The following is a 12,944-nucleotide window of genomic DNA, read 5'->3' as shown; positions in this document are numbered from 1 at the left end:
AATGAGCTTTTAGCAGCTTGTACCTCAAAGATTCCCAGTTTCTCCATTACAGAGAGTGGCATGAGTTTATCCCTGACCCAAGGTCACATAGATCCTTCTCAAAGGTCATGGTGCCTATGGTGCAAGGTATTAGGAACTTTCCAGGATCCTGTTTCTTCTGAGGCAATCTCAGTTGATCCAATGCATTTAGTTCATTGGTGAACAGGGGAGGTTCATCTCCCCAAGTCTCATTACCAAATAAATTGGCATTCAGCTTCACGATTGCACCAAGGTACTTGGCAACTTGCTCTTCAGTAACATCCTCATTCTCTTCAGAAGAAGAATACTCATCAGAGCTCATGAAGGGCATAAGGAGGTTCAATAGAATTCCCATGGTCTCTAGATGAGTCTCAGATTCCTTTGGTTCCTCAGGGGGGAACTCCTTATTGATCACTGGAAATCCCAGGAGGTCTTCCTCCTTGGGATTCACGTCCTCCCCTTCCTCCTTAGATTCGGCCATGATGATCATTTCAATGGCCTTGCACTCTCCTTTTGGATTTTTTTCTGTATTGCTTGGGAGAGTACTAGGAAGGGTTTCAGTGATCTTCTTACTCAGCTGGCCCACTTGTGCCTCCAAATTTCTAATGGATGACCATGTTTCATTCATGAAACTCAGAGTGGCCATAGATAGATCAGAGACTAAATTTGCTAAGCTAGATGGATTCTGCTTAGAATTCTCTGTCTGTTGCTGAGTGGATGATGGAAAAGGTTTACTACTGTTAAACCTATTTTTTCCACCATTATTAAAGCCTTGTTGAGGCTTTTGTTGATCCTTCCATAAGAAATTTGGGTGATTTCTCCATGAGGGATTATAGGTGTTTCCATATGGTTCACCCATGTAATTCACCTCTGCTATTGCAGGGTTTTCAGGATCATAAGCTTCTTCTTCAGAAGATGCCTCTTGAGTATTGTTGGATGCAGCTTGCATTTCATTCAGGCTCTGAGAAATCATATTGACTTGCTGAGTCAATATTTTATTCTGAGCCAATATGGCATTCAGAGTATCAATTTCAAGAACTCCCTTCTTCTGAGGCGTCCCATTACTCACAGGATTCCTCTCAGAAGTGTACATAAACTGGTTGTTAGCAACCATGTCAATGAGTTCTTGAGCTTCTGCAGGCATTTTCTTTAGGTGAATGGATCCACCTGCAGAGGTATCCAATGACATTTTAGCTAATTCAGACAGACCATCATAGAATATATCCAGGATGGTCCATTCTGAAAGCATGTCAGAAGGACACTTTTTGGTCAGTTCATTGTATCTCTCCCAAGCTTCATAGAGGGATTCACCTTCTTTTTGTCTGAAGGTTTGAACATCCACTCTAAACTTACTCAGCTTTTGAGGAGGAAAGAACTTGGCTAAGAAAGCCTTGACCAGCTTATCCCAAGAGTTCAGGCTATCCTTAGGTTGAGAATCCAACCATATTTTAGCTCTGTCTCTCACAACAAAAGGGAAAAGCATGAGCCTGTAGACTTCAGAATCTACTCCATTAATCTTAACAGTGTCACATATCTGCAAGAATTCAGTTAAGAACTGAAAAGGATCTTCAGATGGAAGTCCATGAAACTTGCAGTTCTGTTGCCTCAGAGAAACTAATTGAGGTTTCAGCTCAAAATTGTTTGCTCCAATGGCAGGGATGGAGATGCTTCTTCCATGTAAATTGGAATTAGGTGCAGTGAAGTCACCAAGCATCCTCCTTGTATTATTATTATTTTTGGCTACCATCTCCTCTTCCTGTTCGAAAATTCCTGTAAGGTTGTCTCTGGATTGTTGTATTTTAGCTTTTCTTAATTTCCTCTTCAGAGTCCTTTCAGGTTCTAGATCTGCTTCAATAAGAATGTTCTTGTCCTTGCTCCTGCTCATGTGAAAAAGAAGAGGACTAAAGATACCGGGGATCCTCTTCACCAGAGTATAGAGGTTCCCTTGTGTGAGTAGAAGAAAAGAAGAGTAGAAGAGAAAAGAAAGGAGAATCCAAACAGAAGGGTGAGGAGAGCAGAGATGTGAGATGAAGAGAAGTGTTAGTAGATGAATAAATAAATAGAAGAAGATGAGAGAGAGGGAATTTCGAAAAATAAATTTTGAAAAAGAGTTAATGATTTTCGAAAATTAAGATAAAATTAAAATTAAAATTAAAATTAAAATTTAAACAATTAATTAATTAAAAAGAATTTTTGAAAAAGAGGGAGGTATTTTCGAAAATTAGAGAGGGGTAGTTAGTTAGGTAGTTTTGAAAAAGATAAGAAACAAACAAAAAGTTAATTAGTTAGTTGAAACAAATTTTGAAAATCAATTTTTAAAAGATAAGAAGATAAGAAGTTAGAAAAGATATTTGAAAAAGATATGATATGAAAAGGTATGATTAAAAAGATATGATTTTGAAAAAAAATAAGATAAAAAGATATTTTTGAAAAGATATGATTGAAATTAGTTTTGAAAAAATATTTGATTTTTAAAATCACAATTAATGACTTGACTTACAAGTAATCACAAGATATGATTCTAGAACTTAAAGTTTGAATCTTTCTTAACAAGTAAGTAACAAAGTTGAAATTTTTGAATCAAAACATTAATTGTTGATGATATTTTCGAAAATATGATATAAAATTAAGAAAAAGATTTTTGAAAAATATTTTTAAAATTTTCGAAAATAAATAAAAAAAATGAAAAAGATTTGATTTTTTGAAAAAGATTTTGAAAAAGATGAGATTTTTAAATTGAAAATTTGATTTGACTCATAAGAAACAACTAAATTTTAAAAAGTTTTGAAAAAGTCAACTCAAATTTTTGAAATTTATGAGTGAAAAAGGGAAAGATAATTTTTTTGATTTTTGAATTTTTTTAATGAAAAAAGAGAAAAACATGAAAAAGACTCATAACATAAAAATTATGAATCAAAACACTCAATGCATGCAAGAACACTATGAATGTCAAGATGAACACCAAGAACACTTTGAAGATTATGATGAACATCAAGAACATATTTTTGTAAATTTTTCTAGGCAAAGAAAACATGCAAGACACCAAACTTAGAAATCTTTAATGTTTGGACTCTAACAATTGAAAAATGCACATGAAAAACAAGAAAAGACACAAAACAAGAAAACATCAAGATCAAACAAGAAGACTTACCAAGAACAACTTGAAGATCATGAAGAACACTATGAATGCATGAATTTTTCGAAAAATTTTTTATGCAAAATTTAAAACATGCAATTGACACCAAACTTAAAATCTGACTCAAGACTGAAACAAGAAACACTAAAAAATATTTTTGATTTTATGATTTTATAATTTTTTTGTATTTTTTGAAAATTATTTGAAAAAGAAAAATAAGGATTCCAAAATTTTTAATATGAATTCCAGGAATCTTGTCCTCTTAGTCTAAAGCTTCAGTCCAGGAATTAGACATGGCTCACTAGCCAGCCAAGCTTTCAATGAAAGCTCCGGTTCAAAATACTAGACATGGTTTAGCATGTAAATCAGACATTCATCAGCTAAGTCATCAAATTAACTTGCCTCTATGCTGATGGTTTGGAAGCCTCAGTCCAAAAGAATTTAGACATGGCTTTACAGCCAGCCAGGCTTCAACATTTTTCATGAAACACTAGAATTCATTCTTAAAATTTTAAAGCCATAGAATTATTTTTTTTTTTGGAAAAGTTTTTCGAAAATTAAAGGAATAAAAACAAAAACTTAAAATTAAAATAAAGTTACCTGATCTGAGCAACAATATGAACCGTCAGTTGTCCAAACTCGAACAATCCCCCGCAACGGCGCCAAAAACTTGGTATGTGAAATTGTTACTCAGGTTGTAAAATTTGTTGTTCATTCTCTCCCTGGCAATGGCGCCAACAAACTGGTGCACAATACCATGGTCCAAACATAACTTCACAACTTTGCACAACTAACCAGCAAGTGCATTGGGTCATCCAAGTAATAAAACCTTACGTGAGTAAGGGTTGATCCCACGGAGATTGTTGGTATGAAGCAAGCTATGCTCATCTTGTAAATCTCAGTCAGGCGGATATTAAATGGTTATGGAGTTTTCGAATAATAATAATAAATAAACAAAAAATAAAGGTAAAGATACTTATGTGTAACATTGGTGAGAATTTCAGATAAGCGTATAGAGATGCTTTCGTGCCTCTGATCTCTGCTTTCCTGCTGTCTTCATCCAATCAGTCTTACTCTTTTCCATAGCAAGCTTTCTGTAAGGGCATCACCGTTGTCAATGGCTACTTCCCATCCTCTCTGTGAAAAAGGTCCAAATGCTCTATCACGGCACGGCTAATCATCTGGAGGTTCTCGATCATACTGGAATAGGGTTCACCCTCCTTTTGCGACGCCCAGTACTCGCGAGTTTGAAGTTTGTCACAGCCATCCCTTCCCAGATCCTACTCGGAATACCACAGACAAGGTTTAGACTTTCCGGATCTCAGGAATGGCCATCCATGGGTTCTAACTTATACCTAGAAGATTCTAATATCTCGGACTCGGTCCTCTGTATTAGATATCTAAGAGATATTCATTCTAGCTTGTTTGCATGTAGAACGGAAGTGTTTGTCAAGCACGCGTTCATAAGTGAGAATGATGATGAGCGTCACATAATCATCACATTCATCATGTTCTTGGGAACGAATGGATATCTTAGAAGCGGAATAAGTTGAATTGAATAGAAAAACAGTAGTACTTTGCATTAAATCATGAGGAACAGCAGAGCTCCACACCTTAATCTATGGAGTGTAGAAACTCTACCGTTTGAAAATACATAAGTGATAATGGTCCAGGCATGGCCAAATGGCCAGCCCCCATGAGAGTCTAAGATAGCATAAAACTGATCAAAGATGTAAATACAATAGTAAAAAGTCCTATTTATACTAAACTAGCTACTAGGGTTTACAGAAGTAAGTAATTGATGCATAAATCCACTTCCGGGGGCCACTTGGTGTGTGCTTGGGCTGAGCTTGAAGTTTACACATGCAGAGGCTTCTTTTGGAGTTGAACGCCAAGTTATAACGTGTTTTTGGCGTTCAACTCTGGTTCGTGATGTATTTCTGGCGTTTAACTCCAGACTACAGCATAGAACTGGCGTTCAACGCCCTTTTGCATCATCTAAACTCAACCAAAGTATAGACTATTATATATTTCTGGAAAGCCCTGGATGTCTACTTTCCAACGCATTTGGAAGCGCACCATTTTGAATTCTGTAGCTTCAGAAAATTCACTTTGAGTACAGGGAGGTCAGAATCCAACAACATCAACAGTCCTTCTTCCACCTCTGAATATGATTTTTGCTCAAGTCCCTCAATTTCAGCCAGAAATTACCTTAAATCATAGAAAAACACACAAACTCATAGTAAAGTCCAGAAATGTGAATTTAACATAAAAACTAATAAAAACATCCCTAAAAGTAACTAGATCCTACTAAAAACATACTAAAAACAATGCCAAAAAGCGTATAAATTATCCGCTCATCAGTGTCCCCAGCTCTGTAGGAGACTCCGGCTGCTGAGACTAGATCTGTAACCAAGGCGGGAAAGGGTAGGTTGTCCGCAATCTGTATATGTCCCATGACGTCTCGGAGGTGTCTTGGTAGGTTGAGAGGCTGGTCTGTTAGGACACACCAGAGAAGAACAGCCATATCTGCAGCGAATGAGGACTCATGAGTGCTCGGAAAGACGTAGTGGGACATAATCTGTGCCCACACTCGAGCCTCCAAGGTGAGTGCTGAAGCCAATATTCCCTTAGTAAAATTCAACTACCCATGAAAGATTAACCTGTCGTGGCTGTTTCCGTAAGAATCTCCATTGTCTGCTCTCAATGCGGGGCTCAACAAACTCAAGAATGTGGGTCGGGAGGATTAGTAGGTGCTCATTGTTATAGTTCTGCTCAGCCAGGATGGGGAACATCTGCTCACAGTAGCAGTTAGTGAACCGCGAAGTGTCCTTTGCTGGAAAGGCTTTCTCTTTTTCATCAACCTTGATGACCCTCTTGACTGGCTTTGTTGATGGCTTGACTACTGTTGAAGATGATTCCGCAGTTAGTGCTCTTTTTGTTCTTTTCCTTGCCAGTGGTTTGGGAGTAGCTTTCTCTTTACCTTTCTTGGTGGCCATCCTGAAAAGGGAAAAGGAAAGTAACATTTAAAGCTAAGGGTTAGAGCAAGGAAGGGACGGTACAAGTGATAATCAATGCCAAGGTAAAGAAGGATGTCGTTAACACATGGTCGCGACTACATGTTCTAAGTTCATCAATGGGAATATAGCAAGTGCATGTTATGGCAAGTAGATGCAAGATGTTTATTAGCATGCCGGCAAAGGCATGAGTGGCATATATCAAGCATCAATAACTTAAATGTATTATCACTCGTAACAAACTAGCCATCACGTTTGTATTGACAATCATATTCAATTAATAAAATATTTAAGGGGTTTTGTGAAAAACAGGCATTAGAGTAGAATGATAGAATAATTAAAATGCACAATGCCATATGGACTTTTTCACAAACACTTAGCATGCATGGTAAATATGTTATTGAAAGTATTGAATTTGAACATGCAAGCAACCCTAAGAATTAATATTAATTGTCAAACAATGCCTCAATGTAATCACAAGCAAAATATAGAAGAAAATAATCACCCAATTAAATTTCTAACACCAATTAAAAGGATGTAAAAAGAAAAAGAAAGACTAAGAAAACATAGATTATGAAATTAAGAAGAAAAGGAAGAAGGGAATAAAAATTAAAGTAATATTGGAAGAGTAAAAAGGGAAAGAAGAAACAAACCTTGATGAAGAAGATGAAGAGGGAGGGAGAAAGTAGTAGAAAGTAAGAAACAATAAAGAAGAAAGAGGGAAGAAGAAAGAAGAAAGAATGATAAGAGAAAGATAAGTAGGATTGGGGAAGAAAAGATAAGAATTCTGGCGCTGATCTAGGTAAACTATGCGTCGCAAATGACGCGTGCGTGTGGGGCACGCGGTCACGTGGATCGCGCTAATTTCAACCGACGCGTGCACGTCAGGGACGCGTACGTGTGACATGGGTTGTGCGTTTGGCGCGGAGGCAGTCTCGCGCACGCACAACTCTCTATTTCAATACGCACATTGCCAAAATTTAGGGCGACGCGTGCACCTCATGGACGCGCACGCGTGAATGGCTTGAATTGGAAAAATGATGCGTACGCGTGGGGTTTATGCTTCTAGCATAATTCCAGCCCTACACCATCATAACTATCTAGCCATAGACTCATTTACGCCGATTTACAGGGCCCCGCGTACGCGTGGAGGGATGATTTTGTAAGCAACGCGTACGCGTCAGAGATGCGTACGCACGTGCCTGTTTGTGCATAAGGCACGCCTGCAACCATGCTCCCGCGTAACTCTCTGTTTCATTCTTCTTTGTTTCGCATGCACACATGACGCGTATGCGTCAGTGACGCTTGCGCGTCGTGTGCTCCTCTCTCTCTCTCTCTTTTTTATGCAGAATACAAATGCAAATGTAGACTATATGCAAAGATTATGAGAAGAGTCACTAAGAAAAATAAAGTAGAATAAAATAAAATAAAACTAAGATTGAAACGAAACGATCATACCATGGTGGGTTGTCTCCCACCTAGCACTTTGCTTTTACGTCCTTAAGTTGGACGGTCTTCAAGCTCATTCTGCTTCTGTTGGTGGGTCCTCCAAGAGGAAGACCTCTAGCTCTTTGTGTTCCTTCATCTTCTCACCATGATAAAGCTTTAGGCGATGTCCATTGACCTTGATGCAATTGGAACTTGAAGGATGACGCATGTGGAAAACTCCATATGGCTCTGCTTTCTCCACCCTGTAGGGACCTTCCCATCTGGATCTCAGCTTACCTGGCATGAGTCTCAGCCTGGAGTTGTAAAGGAGAACCAGATTTCCTGGTCTGAACTCTCTTCTCTTGATATGCTTGTAATGCACAACCTTCATCTTCTCTTTGTATAATTTGGAGTTATCATAAGCTTCGAGTTGAAGGGTCTCTAGTTCTGCTAGTTGCAGCTTCCTTTCAGCACCAGCTTGCTCGAATCCCATGTTGCACTCCCGCACAGCCCAGAAAGCCTTGTGTTCTACCTCTACTGGAAGGTGGCAAGCCTTTCCGTACACTAAGTGGAAGGGACTCATCCCAATGAGTGTCTTGTACGCTGTCCGATATGCCCAGAGCGCATCAACAAGTCTGGTGCTCCAGTCCTTCCTATGAGGCTTTACTATCTTCTCTAGAATATGCTTTATTTCTCTGTTAGATACCTCTGCTTGTCCATTGGTCTGGGGATGGTATGCTATTGCCACTTTGTGAACTATCCCATGTTTTTTCAGTAATCCTGCTAACCTCCTCTTACAGAAGTGAGTGCCTTGATCACTCACGATTGCTTGTGGTGATCCAAAGCGACATATAATATAGTTTCTAACAAAGGAAACAACAGTGTTAGCATCATCAGTACGGATAGAAATTGCTTCCACCCATTTAGAAACATAATCTACAGCTAATAGTATATAAAGGTAACCACTAGAGTTTGGAAATGGACCCATGAAGTCAATACCCCAAACATAAAAAATTTCACAGAAAAGCATAATCTGTTGGGGCATCTCATCCCTCTTGGATATATTCCCAAACCTTTGGCATGGGGGACATGATTTACAAAAGTTAGCAACATCCTTAAAAAGAGTGGGCCACCAGAATCCACAGTCTAAGATTTTTCTAGCTGTTCTTTGAGGGCCAAAATGTCCTCCACTCTCAGAAGAGTGGCAGGCCTCTAAAATGGACTGGAATTCTGATTGAGGCACACACCTTCTAATTACCTGGTTAGCACCGTACCTCCAAAAATATGGGTCATCCCATATATAATATTTGGATTCACTTTTCATCTTGTCTCTCTGATGCTTAGTAAAATTAGGAGGAAAAGTATGGCTAACTAGATAATTAGCTACAGGTGCATACCAAGGAACTACTTCGGATACTGCGTGCAAGCTATCAAATGGAAAAGCATCATTGATAGGAGTGGAGTCATCCTTAATGTTCTCAAGGCGACTTAAGTGGTCTGCCACTAAATTCTGGTTACCACTCATATCCTTAATTTCTAAATCAAATTCTTGCAGCAACAGTATCCAACGTATCAACCTTGGTTTGGACTCTTTTTTAGCTAAAAAATATTTTAGAGCTGCATGGTCTGAGCACACTACACCTTAGTACCAAGTAAATAGGTTCGAAATTTATCCAGAGCAAAAACAATAGCTAGAAGCTCTTTTTCAGTGGTGGTGTAATTAGACTGAGCAGCGTCTAAGGTCTTAGAAGCATAAGCAATTACGAAAGGATCCTTACCTTCGCACTGAGCCAGCGCCGCTCCTACTGCATGGTTGGAGGCATCACACATAATCTCAAAAGGCTGGCGCCAGTCTGGTCCTCTCACAGTCGGAGCTTGAGTCAAGGCGATTTTCAGCTTATCAAATGCTTGCATGCAATCCTCACTGAACTCAAACTCAACATCTTTCTGCAGCAGTCTGGATAAAGGCAATGCTACCTTACTGAAGTCCTTGATAAATCTCCTGTAGAAACCTGCATGGCTAAGGAAGAACGCACTTCCCTCACGGAGGAGGGGTAAGGTAAACTAGAAATGACATCTACCTTTGCTGGATCTACAGAAATACCAGTATTAGAAACAATATGTCCTAGTACATTACCTTGTTTTACCATAAAGTGACATTTTTCAAAATTTAAAACAAGGTTTGAACTAACACACCTGTCTAATACTCTAGCTAAACTATCCAAGCAAAGGTTAAAGGAATCACCATATATGCTAAAATCATCCATAAAAATGTCCATACAGCTCTCGATAAGATCTGAAAAGATACTCATCATGCATCTTTGGAAAGTAGCCGGTGCATTACATAGGCCAAAAAGCATCCTCTTATATGCATACGTTCCAAAGGAACATGTAAAAGTAGTCTTCTCCTGATCTTCAGGAGCTATATGAATTTGAAAATAGCCTGTATAACCATCTAAAAAGCAGTAATGTGATTTACCTGACAGGCGATCAAGCATCTGATCAATAAAGGGTAAGGGGTAATGATCCTTGCGAGTAGCTTGGTTGAGACACCTGTAATCAATGCAAACTCTCCATGAATTCTGCACTCTAGTTGTCAGGAGCTCTCCATGCTCATTCTTTACTGTTGTGACTCCAGATTTCTTGGGCACCACTTGTATTGGGCTAACCCATTCACTGTCTGAGATGGGGTAAATGATATCTGCTTCAAGTAGCCTGGTCACTTCTTTCTTGACAACTTCTAAGATGGTGGAATTCAATCTTCTTTGGGGTTGACGGATAGGTCTTGCTCCCTCTTCTAAGAATATTCTGTGCTCACAAACTTGAGGGCTGATGCCTACTATATCCGCCAAGCTCCACCCAATTGCTTTCTTGTGTCTTCTTAGCACACTGAGCAGCTGCTCCTCCTGTTGGGAAGTGAGTTCCCTTGCAATGATAACTGGGAGCTTCTTATTATCCTCAAGGTAAGTATACTTGAGGTGGGGTGGAAGGGGCTTTAATTCCAATGTCTACTCATGGCTGGGCTCTGGGTCATCTGGAGCTAGTGATAATGGCAAAGTATCCTCATTGTGTTCAGAGGGTGTCCCCACACTTGGACCTTGCTCCATGTACTTCTCTTTTACTTCTTCTTGGTGAACTTCAGCTACAGTTTCATCAATGATGTCGCACTGGAAGATAGAATGATCTTCTGGAGGGTGCTTCATAGCTTCATTTAAACTGAAACTCACTGCTCTGCCATCTATCTCAAAGGAGTAAGTTCCTGAGAAGGCATCCAGCTTGAACTTCGAAGTCTTCAGGAATGGCCTTCCAAGTAGGATTGATGATGGTCTTCCTGAGTCATTAGGGGGCATTTCCAAGATATAGAAGTCAATGGGAAATATGAGCCCTTTAATGCTTACCAGCACGTCTTCAACGATTCCAACCACAGTAATAATGCTTTTATCTGCTAACACAAAACGAGTTGTCGACCTTTTTAAGGGAGGGATGCTCAAAGCATCATATATAGACAAAGGCATAATACTCATGTACGCTCCTAAATCATACATGCAGTCAGAAAATATTACACCCCCAATGGTACAGTTAACCATGCATGGACCTAGGTCACTACATTTTTCAGGTATACCTCCCATTAAAGTAGATATAGAACTACCTAAAGGAATAGTTTCTAATTCATTAATTTTATCCTTATGTATGCATAAATCTTTTAGAAACTTTGCATATTTAGGTGCTTGTTGAATAACATCAAAAAGGGGAACATTTACCTCAACCTTTTTGAAAATTTCTACCATTTTGGGATCAAGTTCCATCTGCTTCCTGGACTTCCTTGCAAGGTGTGGAAATGGAACAGAGATGGCGCCACTTGTAGCTTTTGTGTCCTTTGGTGCTCCATTCCTTGGTTGTCCTTCTTCTTGTTCAACCATGTCTTGTACTTCCTCTTCCTCTTCAGCATCTTCCACTTCAACTATGTCTTCAACTGGGGCGTATTCGTGTGGACTTGGCTCCTCCTAATTCCTCTCTTACAGTATGGATCCGGACCTCAAAGTAATGGCATTGATGCCACCCTTGGGGTTAGGTAAGGGTTGAGAAGGAATTCCATTTGAGCTTGAAGGCTGATTATTGGAACTATTCATTGATCTAATCTGTGAGGCAAGAGCTTGTACAGCAGAGGTCAGACCGTTCAAGGTGGAGCTAAGTGTGTTCTCCACGTCCTTTTGTCTTTGCTCAATAGACTGAAGCATTTCATCATGAGGAGAAGAAGAAGGGTAAGTGATCTGAGGGGCCTGCTGTTGGTTATTCTGAGGTGCTTGGGACTGCCTTAAGTGAGGTGCTCTGTATGGTTAGTTTTGGTTCTGCTGTTTGTTGTTGTTATTCCACCTCTGATTTCCATTGTTGTCTCTGCCTCCTCTGTTGTAGTTGTCCCTCCAACCTTGGTTGGAATTATCCCTCCATCCCTGGTTGGAATGGTCTCTCCATCCCTGGTTGGAGTTGTCTTGCCAACCTTGGTTGTAATTGCCGCCTTGTTGATTGTACCCTTGATTCGGGCGGTCATAGAAATTATGAGTGGCTGCTATGGTGTTGTCCTCTTGTTGGAGCTACGGACACTCATCAGTATAATGACTATAATTAGCATATATTCTGCATTCTCTCTGAGGGACTAACTGTTGACTTTTTTGTGGTGAGGGAGGCTGAGGTTGTTGTTGATTTAGCTGTATTTGCTTCAGTAGGTTGGTCATCTCACATATACTTTGTGTAAGAGCAGAAGTCTCAATGCTAGAGGAAACCTCTGTAACAACCTTTGAGTGGCTGTTCCTGTGCTTGTGATTCCGAGTGGACTCAGCTAGGTCACTGATCAGTTACCACACTTCATTTGCGGTCTTGTACTTTTTTAGAGAACCATTACTTGCACCATCTAGTGTAGTCTTATCCCGAGGCTTCATGCCTTGAGTGAAGTAGCTGATCAACACTAACTTTTCAATCATGTGATGGGGGCATGCATCCAGAAGATTCTTGAAGCGCTCCCAGTACTCATAAAGAGTCTCTGATTCACTTTGAATAATGCAAGAGATCTCTTTTCTCAGTCTATCTGTAACTTCAGCTGGAAAATATTTTTTCCAGGAATTCTCTCCTGAGTGTATCCCAGTTAATAACGGTTGCTTCAGGTTGAGTGTAGTACCACTCCCTCACCTTTCCCTCAAGAGAAAACGGGAAGGCGGTCAGCAAAATAGAAGTTTCATCTGCACCATGACGCCTTACAGTAGAACAGGCTGTCTAAAATTCCCTTAGGTGCTTGATAGGCTCCTGAGCAGGTAAGCCATGAAACTTGGGCATCAAGTTGATTAGTGTAG

General features: G+C 39.6%; 2 non-coding genes across 2 annotated transcripts; both read left to right on the top strand.

The window, feature by feature from the left end:
* The first annotated feature begins 1,265 nt into the window (after positions 1-1,265).
* On the top strand, positions 1,266-1,369 carry LOC112768877 (small nucleolar RNA R71). The gene has a single exon (XR_003186257.1). It is a non-coding gene; the product is annotated as a small nucleolar RNA R71 (small nucleolar RNA).
* Positions 1,370-12,572: 11,203 nt separating this feature from the next.
* On the top strand, positions 12,573-12,680 carry LOC112768741 (small nucleolar RNA R71). The gene has a single exon (XR_003186135.1). It is a non-coding gene; the product is annotated as a small nucleolar RNA R71 (small nucleolar RNA).
* Positions 12,681-12,944: the final 264 nt, after the last annotated feature.

This window comes from Arachis hypogaea, chromosome 17 (genome assembly GCF_003086295.3).
Source record: "Arachis hypogaea cultivar Tifrunner chromosome 17, arahy.Tifrunner.gnm2.J5K5, whole genome shotgun sequence".
In the NCBI taxonomy this organism is placed as follows: Eukaryota; Viridiplantae; Streptophyta; class Magnoliopsida; order Fabales; family Fabaceae; genus Arachis; species Arachis hypogaea.
The sequence above is the reverse complement of the archived record's forward strand: the minus strand, read 5'-3'. Positions and strand labels throughout refer to the sequence as shown.